This window comes from Heterodontus francisci, unplaced genomic scaffold, assembly GCF_036365525.1.
Source record: "Heterodontus francisci isolate sHetFra1 unplaced genomic scaffold, sHetFra1.hap1 HAP1_SCAFFOLD_121, whole genome shotgun sequence".
Taxonomy (NCBI): Eukaryota; Metazoa; Chordata; class Chondrichthyes; order Heterodontiformes; family Heterodontidae; genus Heterodontus; species Heterodontus francisci.
The window spans coordinates 1,082,642-1,093,866 of NW_027140425.1; the positions used below are offsets into that span (position 1 = coordinate 1,082,642).

General features: G+C 46.3%; 1 non-coding gene across 1 annotated transcript; it reads left to right on the plus strand.

Annotated features, from left to right (window-relative positions):
• Positions 1 to 4,321: 4,321 nt before the first annotated feature.
• On the plus strand, positions 4,322 to 4,393 carry trnaw-cca (transfer RNA tryptophan (anticodon CCA)). The gene has a single exon. It is a non-coding gene; the product is annotated as a tRNA-Trp (tRNA).
• Positions 4,394 to 11,225: the final 6,832 nt, after the last annotated feature.

Sequence of the window (11,225 nt, forward strand, 5' to 3'; positions counted from 1 at the left end):
CTGTGATTTCCCTACATATATGCTCCTCCACTTCCCTCTGACTATTGGGGGGCCCATAGTATAATCCCATCAAAGGGATCACCCTTTTATTATTTCTAAGTTCTACCAGTATGGCCTCACTGGACATTCACCCCGGGATATCCTCTCTAAGTACTGCCGTGATGTCCTCCCTAATCAATAGTGCAACTCCCCCTCCTCTCTTACCTCCACCTCTGTCACGCCGGAAGGATCGGTACCGCGGAACATTGAGCTGCCAGTCCTGCCCATCCCTCAACCACGTTTCCGTAATAGCTACAATACCACAATCCCATGTACCGATCCATGCTCTGAGTTCATCTGCCTTACCTGTAAGGATACTTGCATTAAAGTAAATGCAGTTTAGCCCACCAGACCTTCCACGCTCCCTGTCCTGCCCCTGCCTGGCCTGCCTACTGGACTTGCTTGCTTTAACCTCTCCATTTGCCTCAAGTATCTCATCGGAGAGACTACTACTTTGGGTCCCACCCCCGCTGCAAGACTAGTTTAAACGCTCCAGTGTATTGCTATAAAATCTCCCTGCAAGGATATTGGTCCCCTTCCAGTTCAGATGCAACCCGTCCCTCTTGTACAGGTCACCTCTGCACCAGAAGAGATCCCAATGATCCAAGTACCTGAAGCCCTCCCGCCTTCGCCAGTCTTCAGCAATGCATTCATTTGCCCAATCCTCCTATTCCTACCCGCACTAGCACGTGTCACAGGGAGTAATCCTGAGATTACAACCCTAGAGGTCCTTCTCTTTAACCTTCTGCCTAACTCCCCATATTCACTTTGCAGAACCTCATCTCTCTTCCTGCCTATGTCGTTCGTACCAATATGGACCACGATCTCTGGCTGCACACCCTCCCCTTTCAGAATTTCCGGCAGCTGCTCCGAAACATCCTTGACCCTAGTATTAGGGAGGCAACATACCATCCTGGAGTCTCGTTTGTGGCCACAGAAACGCCTATCTGCACCCCTTATGATAGAATCCCCTATCACAATAGCTCTTCCTCCCCTTTTCATCCCCTGCTGTGCAGCAGAACCCTCTGTGGTGCCACGGACCGCGCTGTTGCTCTTTTCCCCTGGGAGGTCTTCCCCCCAACAGGAACCAAAGCGGTGTATCTGTTTGAGAGGGGGATGGCCACAGGGGACTCCTGCACTTCCTGCCTGCTCCAACTATTACATCTGGTGGTCACCCATCCCTTTTCTGCCTGTGCATCCATTACCTGCGGTGCGACCACCTCACTAAACATGCTATCCATGACGTCCTCAGCTTCGCGGACGCTCCACAGTGAAACCACCCGCAGGTCCATCTCCATAATGCGAGTAGCCAGTAGCTGCAGCTGGATACACTTCCTGCACACATGGTCGTCATGGAGACTGGGAGGGTTCCTGAATCCCCACATAGCGCAGGAGGAGCATATCACGGGGCTGAGCTCTCCTGCCATGACTTACCCTTAGATAAATTAGTTACTCCCTTAATTAAAAAATACTAATGACACTAGGGGCCTTGTTCTACCCACTACAATCTAAAGTCCTTCATAAGCTACACTGAATAAAAAAAACACTTTAGTAGTACTCATCTTATCAGCAGAGGTTTTTTTTTCAAGTTAAAAACTTTGCCCTTTTCTTTAAGATATTTAAATACACTAACAGCAGTGACTCACCAACCAATCACCTTGCAGCTCTCCTCTGACATCACAGTTGGCTTCTTTTTTTTCAAAACTCCAGCACACTGGAAGAGCTCCACTCCACTCCTGGAAGGGAAGAGACTGGGCCTCGATCCTCGGATTGGATTTATAGGCTCCGCTCTCAACATTCTCCTCATATCGGTCCATATAGGTCTGCTCCGCTCCGCTCCTCTCCGCTCCCGGAAGGTAATTCACCAGCTTTTGCAGAAAAGTAGGTCTTAAGCTGTTGCAGGACCTGTTAGAAAGATAGTCTAAGCTATTCTGAAGTCATCTTCCAATGTCATCCACATGGAAGCAGGATTTTAAAGGATAAGATGTAGTTTTTAAAAGTCACTTCAATCTTGCTCAAGAGTCTTTTCAAAGAAGCCAAGTAAATCTTGATAAAAAGTCATATACATTTAGAGATCTTTTAAAAGCACTTCAATCTTGTTAATAAAAAGTCAGATGTAAATTTAAGAACTCTGATCAGGCCATGCTAAAAACTTACATACAATTAAGAAATAAAAAATACAACATTTAAAATGTCTGAACTCCCTCTGAAAGTTGACAACTGCTGCTGCCGGTGTCTTCCTGGAATAGTGGAGCTGTTGTGTCAACAGAAAAGTCCTTCCCGAGCAACCCTGAGCCTGTTGGTACCGGCTTTAATCCAACCCAGGTAAAAATCAGGGTACCTTGTGGGCAATGAGCCCAAATTGCTGAACTACAGGTCCCTGTCACTTTAAAGAGTGGGCTGGTGCGATTATGATCAGAGGCTCCTTCTAAGCACATTTCTCACCACAACAACTTCCAGATGCTGGTGTTAGTGTGTGCATGTACCAACAGTTGCAGTGCTGTTCAGACCCTCAATGGCAGTGAAAGTCTCAGAGTTCACCACTATTGGGCTGTAAAATCCAGGCCAATATCTCACAGCCCTGTTAGATTTGCTCTCCCTCTGTACAAAATCAAACTCCACACATTGTCTTTCACTCACTCCTGTTTCCAGCCCTGACGGTGCAGAAATCCCCTCTCAAAGGTACACAATCCAGTTGATTTCTGATCAAATACCTCCTTCCTCATTCAATAGAGGAAACAGAGACATGAACACGAGTCAGGTGCAAGAAAGTTTCACCAACAGAGCAAAGAAAGGCACCAACAAAAGTCACACCTACTTTCCAAATCATTTCACTGGAATATTCTTTCACTTGTTTTGTCGGATGACTGCAATAAATCTGAAAATGAGCACCATGAGGTTTGTGTTCACTAGTCACTTGTTCTCCTGTGTTTGTCTGTCAGGTTTGTAATTCAGTTTGTATTGGATATTGAAGAGAATCTCTTTTCAAGATGATTACACATCGTACTGTGTTTAAAGCAACCAACTTGGAAAATGGCAGAAAATGAATGTTTCAATACCTGTGTGACCAGATTCTTCCAATGCTTTTCAACAGCTAGATTGATGATGCTTGTAATCTGTATCCTGTGGAGAATGGGAGAGGAGAATAAAAACATGGTGCATGAACAGGACAGACTGTGTAAAATGGGAGCACAGAAATACTGCCACCTCATTGAAAGTTAATGAGATTTATTCGAAGTCAGACACCTGTCCACAATGAACAAGTGAATACATTAATTGTCCACTTTCAATCTAAATGGGACTGAGGTTCCAACAGAGAAGTTTTCTGGAAAATACCTGCTGCAGTTTTAAAATTGATGAACTGGAACATCTTATACTAACTTTCAAATAACTGGAGTGATTGTATAGTTCTCATAGTGGAGAGAAGGAGTTGTTTATAAACATAAGCAGAAAGACACATTTGTGGATTGGTGAATGAGCTTTATCTTCCTGAAATGTATTTGTCCATTGGTTGCAGGTCACTGGAAATTCTTTTTTACATTTCAATTGTAGCAGCAGCAGTTAGCAGCAAAATGTCTGATTAATCAGAAGAGTGGGTCTGGGAAATACTTAAACAGCCGAGACCCTGCAAAACAGAACTCCAAGTAATAGTTTAAATAAGGCACTGAACTGACAGAGCGGGAAAGGCCTGCTCAGGTCAGGAAAAAAAAACCGACCCGAACCTGACAGAACCACATTGGACCCGAGCCCGACCCGGCCCGAGTATCTCCATTTATTCCCACGCCCAAACTAACCCGAGCCTTACCCGACCACTGGAATGTTCACTTTACCTACCTCCCGATTCCGGATCTACAGGAAGCTGCAGCATGAGCGCAATTACGTCATAGAGATGCTCACTTGCTCACTGAGCAGACTCAGAGTTTCCCTCCTTGATGACCCGGACTCCCAGCTTAGGTTGGCTTTTCAACTTTTGACACTTATTAAACTCAACTTCCCAGCAGAGTTAAATGTAATACTTACTGTGTGTGTCCGACACGGACTCAGCCCGACCTGGACCCAGCCCAACCCGAACCTGGCCCGACCTGACCCGAGCCCGAAAGCCAGACCCGGAAGAGCGACCCAACACGACCCAGACCCGACACAGGTCATCGGGTCCCGTCGGGTTCAGGTCGGGTGGCAGGCCTTCACAGAGCGGAGGTCAGATGAGGATTGAATTAATTTCAATCACTGAATCTAAACAAGAAGTAAATCTGCCAGGAATGGAAGACTTTGCTTTATCTGTGAGCTTGTGGCACAACGGTAGCGCGTCTGACTCCAGATCAGAAGGTTGAGTGTTCAAATCACGTCAGGCTCAGTTACGTTTTACAGCAGCTCAAGTTCCTGGATTTTATATCAGAAGAGAGTTCGTTCTCTTGGAATATTCGTGCATGGTAGAATTTCAAGATCAACTTTAATAGATTAAAGTCCTGATTTCTGGTTCCGTTCCATTTCCATGCTCAGTTCTTATTTCACACTGTTTTATATCAGAACAATGTTTCAGGGATGTGATGTGTCCATTGTTTGTGCAATCGCTCTGTCACCCAGTGTGAGAAATAAAACACAAACCGCACAGCGTGCGGCTCAAACCCATACCTGGCTCTGTCTATCGGCCGCTTAGTTCAGTTGGTTAGGACGCAGTGTTGATAACAACAAGGCTGTGGATTTGATCCCCATGTGCGCTGTCACATGGTCAGTCATTAATTTGACACATTTTTGCAACACTTAAAATCCAACTTTTAGATGCAAACAAGTTTACATCAAATGTCAAAGGGAATTTATTTTGAGTAACATCCATTGTATCTTTGTCACTGGTCTGGAGTAACACAGAATTCTTTCCAATTATCTTCCGTTTGCTGAGAAACGTTGAACTCGTGGCCTCTTCTCGTTCATGGTCACGAGCAGCAAAAACAGACAGAGCAAGTCTGACCGCCCAGAGATGTGGAAAAGGCTTCAGTTTGGGACATATGCAGCAAATCAAATGTTCACCCGGCCCTGAAAGATTCAAAAACTGGGGAAAAGGACACAAAGAGATAGAGAATAAGCTAAAGCTGACAATGTAAATATTTCCCATCATTGATATCTCTCTATTCCAATCCAACCTTCAGAGTTGGGTAAATAATTTCAGTGTAAATTGTGCAGCTCAAGAGTCAAAACCAAAGGGCGATGCAGAATAAAGGAGAACTGCCAAAACCCCAGATTGATCCAGGGATCTTCTGTCCAACACACTCCCAACTGAGCTATTTCAGTCTCACAGGCTTGGGATGATAAGTGGCAAGTAACATTCGCACCACACAAGTGCCAGGCAAAGACCATCTCCAACAAGAGAGAATCTAACTATCTCCCCTTGACATTCAATAGCATTACAATCACTGAATCCCCCACCATCAACATCATGGAGGTTACCATGGGTAGCCATACAAATAACGTGACTGGAAGAGCAGGTCAGAGGCTTGGAATCCTGAGGTGAGTAATTACAGTGCGGCTGTTGGCTCCACCCCAGGGGATGAATTTGTTCTGTAAACCATGAAGCAGCTTCCTCTCAAATCCCAGGTTTATCAATAAATCCTCTCACAAAAGCTCCAAAGTGTGATATATCCCTCTCACTCATCCATGACTCCTGACTCCCCAAAGCCTGTCCACCATCTGCAATTCACAAGTCAAGAGTGTGATGGAATACTCTCCACTTGCCTGGATAGGTGCAATTCCAACTCAAGAATCTCAACACCGTCCAGGACAAAGCAGCCCACTTGATTGGCACCCCATCGACAAACATTCACTCCCTCCACCATCGGCACACAGTGGCAGCAGTGTGTACCGTCTACAAGATGCACTGCAGCAATGCACCAAGACTCCTTCGACAGCACCTTCCAAACCCAGCGACCTTTACCACCGAGAAGGGCAAGGGCAGCAAATGCAGGGGATACCACCACTTGCAAATTCCCCTCCAAGCCACACACCATCCTGGCTTGGAACTATATCGCCGTTCCTTCACTGTCGCTGGGTCAAAATCCTGGAACTCCCTTTCTCACAGCACTGTGGGTGTACCTACCCCACATGGACTGCAGCAGTTCAAGAAGGCAGTTCACCACCACCTTCTCATGGGCAATTAGGGATGGGCAATAAATGCTGGCCTAGCCAGCGATGCCCACATCGCATGAATGAATGAATAAAAATGTGAAGTATCCCTTGTGTCATTGTTTTGGTAGAAAATATAACCCTGGTGGAATTGCCCCTCCCAATCACACCTCACTTCATAGAACATAGAAAATGGAGACAATTTATGGCTCAGAATGAGACCATTTAGCAATCGTGTCTGTGCCAGCTGAAAAAGAGTGATCCAGCCCAAAACCACTTTCCAGGTCTTGGGAATGGGATCTGAACAGATCTCAGAGCTCACATTATGTGAATGTTCTGTTGAAGTGTTGGTCAGCTGATATACCAGGGGAGATTCACACTGTTCGACACAGTGTGAAATACATTCAAGTATTTATAAAACATTGTAACATGTGAGTAATATTCCCCATTGCTTTCTCAGCACTGATGGATTGTGAAGTGGGAGGCAGCCAGAAGTCCCATTGGTCCACACTGACCCTGAGCTGAGAATGAAATGAGAAAAAGTTCAATCTTCAGCAGTGAGATGCTGCAGAGAGGTAAGAGTCCTGAATCAAGGAGAGACTTTCTCATACTGTTGTTGAATCTCATTTCAAACACTCCTTGAACTCTCTGCCGAGGAATTCAGAGCTGGATAACGCCTGTAAAATCAGCCTAAAAAGGAAATAGAAAACACCCACCGTGGGCTCAAACTCAAAAACTTGAGATTCAGAGTTTCATGCTTTCATCGACTGAGCTAACCAGGCCTGAGACAGTGTCCCCGTCCTGTCTGTTATTGGACGGTGCAGCTGTTGGCTCCACCCCAGGGGCTGAATTTGTTCTGTAAACCATGAACCAGCTTCCTCTCAAATCCCAGGTTTATCAGTAAATCCTCTTCCAAAAGCCCCAAAGTGTGATATATTCCTCTCACTCATCCAGAATAAAAGTTACATCTTTTGCTCCTTTTACCTTCCAAACATTGACTTCTATTTTGCTCAGCATTTATTTCTCTCTCCTTTTTATATTGTGCATTTCCTCATAAACATTTCATTTCAATTATTTATGAGGGATGAAATGAACAGAAAAGATTTTCTGCAATGGTACCAGGGGTGTGGGACAGAGTGAGTGGTTCGGATCTGGAATATACTGCCTGAGAGTGTGCTGGAGGCAGATTCAATCGTGGCTTTCAAAAGGGAATTGGCTAAACACCTGAATAGAGAAAATTTGCAGGGCTACAATGAAAGGGCAGAGGAGTGGAATTAGCTGATCTGCTCTTGCAAAGAGCTGTCATGGACATGATGGACTGAATGGTCTCCTTCTGTACTGGAACCATTTGATTCCTTGATTCTAACTCTGTCAAAGTTGTTCTGAACTTGCTCTGCTCCAAGGAGCACAACCCCAGCTTTTCCAGTCCCGGCACACAACTGAAGTTATGAGGAACCATGGGGAACCCACTGTAAACCTTCCTCCAGACAGAAATACAACTGTTCACCACCACACTGTGACCCAGCTGTTCACATGATTTGGATGTGGGGACCAAATGTAGTATTTCCAAGTTTGCAGATGACACAAAACTAGGTGGGAATGTGAGTTGTGAGGAAGATGCAAAGCGGCTTCAAGGGAATTTGGACAGACTTAGTGAGTGGACAAGAAAGTGGCACATGAAATATAATGTGTAAAAACGTGAGGTTATCCACTTTGGTAGGAGAAACAGATGTGCAGATTATTTGTTAAATGGTAAGAGTGTGAATGTACAAAGGGGCCTGGGTGTCCTTGTCAGTAAGTGACTGAAAGCTAACATGCAGGTGCAGCAAGCAATTAGGAAGGCTAATGATATGTTAGCCTCTATCACAAGAGGATTTGAGTACAGGAGTAGTGAAGTCTTGCTTCAATTGTATATAACCTTGGTTGGACTGCACTTTGGAATACTGTGTGAAGTGTTGTTCCCCTTACCTTAGGAGGGATATCATTGCCATAGAGGGAGTGCAACGAAGGTTCACCAGACTTGTTCCCGGGATGGCGGGACTGTCAAATGAAGAGAGATTGGGGAAACTGGGCCTGTATTCTCTAGAGTTTTGAAGAATGAGAGGTGATCTCATTGAAACTTACAAAATATTTAAAGGGATAGACAGGTAGATGAAGCTAAGATGTTTCCCCCGGTTGAGGAGTCTAGAACCAGGGGACACAATTTCAACGTCAGAGGAAAGCCACTTAGGACAGCGATGAGGAGAAATTTCTTTACTCAGTGGGTTGTGAATCTTTGGAATTCTCTACCTCAGAGGGCTGTGGAAGCTCAGTCATTGAGTATGTTTAAAGCAGAGATTGACAGATTTCTAAATACAAATGACATAGGGGATATGGAGATAATGTGGGAAAAAGGCATTGAAGTGGACGATCAGTCGTCATCATATTGAATGGCAGGGTGGGCTCGACGGGCTGAATGGCGTACTCCTGCTCCTATGTTCCTATCAGTCTGCAAACTTCATATGCATGCTGTCATTGTCCCTTTTATTCCATGGGCTTCAGTTTTACTGGCAGTCTAGTATGTGACATCATCAAGAAGGTTTTCAATAAGTAGAATAAGGAGAAATTGTTTCCAGTGGCAAAAGGGTCAGTAACCAGAGGATGTATTTATCAGGTGATTGAGAAAAGACCAGAGGCGAAATGAGGAATGATTTTTTATCCAGTGATGTGTTGTGATCTGGAATGCACTGTCTGATCGGGACTTGAAAGCAGATTCAGTAGTAACTTTGAAAAGCAATAGGGATAAATACTGGAAGGAAAAATGTGCAGATTACAGGAAAAATCTGAACACCAGGACTAATTGGATAGCACAAGCAAAGAGACAGCACTGACACAATGGGCCAAATGGTCTCCTTCTTTGGGTATCATTCTCTGGTTTTATGAACATAATGTTGATACAATTCGCTGAGTTGGAAGGGAAGTGAACCCAGATTCTGGGTATTCTAACCACCAGACCCAAACCAACTGAACAAGCCATAAAGTCAAAGCAAAATACTGCGGATGCTGGAAATCTGAAACAAAAACAAGAAAAGCTGGAATCACTCAGCAGGTCCGGCAGCATCTGCGGAAAGAGAAGCAGAGTCAACGCTTCGGGTCAGTGACCCTTCCTCGGAACCAGCCGAGGAAGGGTCACTGACCCGAAGCGTTGACTCTGCTTCTCTTTCTGCAGATGCTGCCGGACCTGCTGAGTGATTCCAGCATTTCTTGTTTTTGTTCAAACTGAACAAGCCTGTTGTTTAATCTCTGTTTTTCACACCAGCTTCTCCTCGCTCTTTCTGTGTTTCCTGCCTGGTCTGTTCCTCTGACCTTCATTGCTGACACTCTATTGAGAATGGCGCTCACTGCGCCTCTCACTCACACCGTCACTCCACCCCTTCACCCACTTCCAAACCTCTCTGTTGAACAGCACCTCACATCTGCTCCTCTGCTGCATTAATATACCAGGAAAACATTTTCAAACAGACATTTCCAGACAGTGAACGTCCCAGTAAGACAAGGTAAAGATCAGATTCATTCACTTTAAACACAGAGAGAGCAGCTCTCCCTGTTCAGGCGAAGGAGCAGATGTAATTTCACTCCCATTAGTCTTCGAGACATGTGCCAGAATTTTAAGGGACCGTTGGAGACGGGAATGGAGGCCGGGGAGGGGGAGAGGGGTGTATAAAATAGGGATGGAAGACGTTGGACCGGATTTTTCTGTCGGCGGCTTACATGGAGGGCAGACTTCGCACATCCAGTCGGCAAGAAGGCATTTAAAGTATTTATGAGTCCAATTGTCAGCAATTTTATTCACTGGATCCAATTGAACTAATAGCACACGGGAACCACGGGGCTTCAGAGCCTCGCCTGGTTAAAGGAGGTGACTGGGAGGTGGGAGCTGAGTGTTGTCTTCACTGGGAAGCTATCGGGTGAGGCAGCGTAACTTGGCAGCAAGGGTGGAGGGGGAAAGGGCATCGGGAAACACTGTCAGGAGTGGGGGCTCATGTGCCAGCTCTGCAGGACGAGCAACACCAGGGTGCCATTGGGGCAGTGCCACCTCATTGAGGGTGACAAGTGAGGTAACTGTGACTGGGTGTTGTTTACTGTGAAGGCCTTGCACTCAGGGAGGGGCAACCTCTCATGGGCCTCATTCACCCTGGATTCGAGGCTCCCATTGAAGAGGAGGAGGAGTAGAGAGGGAGGCCCAGGCACCAGCAGGGACACCACAGCAGCTTGGGGGCCCACAGGAGGGCCAGCCTCGAACAGGAGGCTGGAGAAGGAGGCAGAGGAACACGTCAGCCGAGGTTCAACTACCTGCAGATGTCCGAGTGACAGTGTTTCCACAGACTGCGCCTCTCCACGGAGGTTGTCACTGATCTCTCTGCCATGATGGGACTTGGTGGGCACCTGATGCCAGTGTCACTGAAAGTCACCGTGCCACTGAACTTCTACACCACCAGATCATTGCGGGGATCCACTGGAGATATGTGTGGAATCTCACAGTCTGTGGTGAATCAGTGCATCAAGGAGGTCATCAATGTCCTGTTCAGGAGGGCCGGTGACTATGTGCACATCGATCCAAACAGTCAAGCTGAGAGGACTACATGATTCAGGGCCATCACTGGATTTCCCCAGGTGTAGGGTGTCATTGACTGCACCCAAGTGACCATCAAGGCTCCTGCAGACCAGCCAGCAGCCTTCAACAGGAAGGGCTTCCACTAGCTCAGTGTGTAACTGGTCTGTGACAATCACAAATGGATCCTACAGGTGTGTGCACAAATCCCGGGAAGTAGCCACAATGCCTGCATACCAAGGCACTCCCAGGTGCCAGAACCTTTCCGCGGCCCCATCCGCTTTCAGAGATGGATCCTTGGAGACAAGGGCTACCCACTGAGGACATGAGTACTGACGTCTGTGAGGAACCCACGCATGGATGCAGAGGAGAGCTAAAACACCTGCTGCGGGTCAACCCGAGCGACCATCAAGGAGGCCATTGGTCTCCTGAAGATGAGATTCAGGTCCCTAGATCGATCCAGTGGAGCCCTTCAGTATGT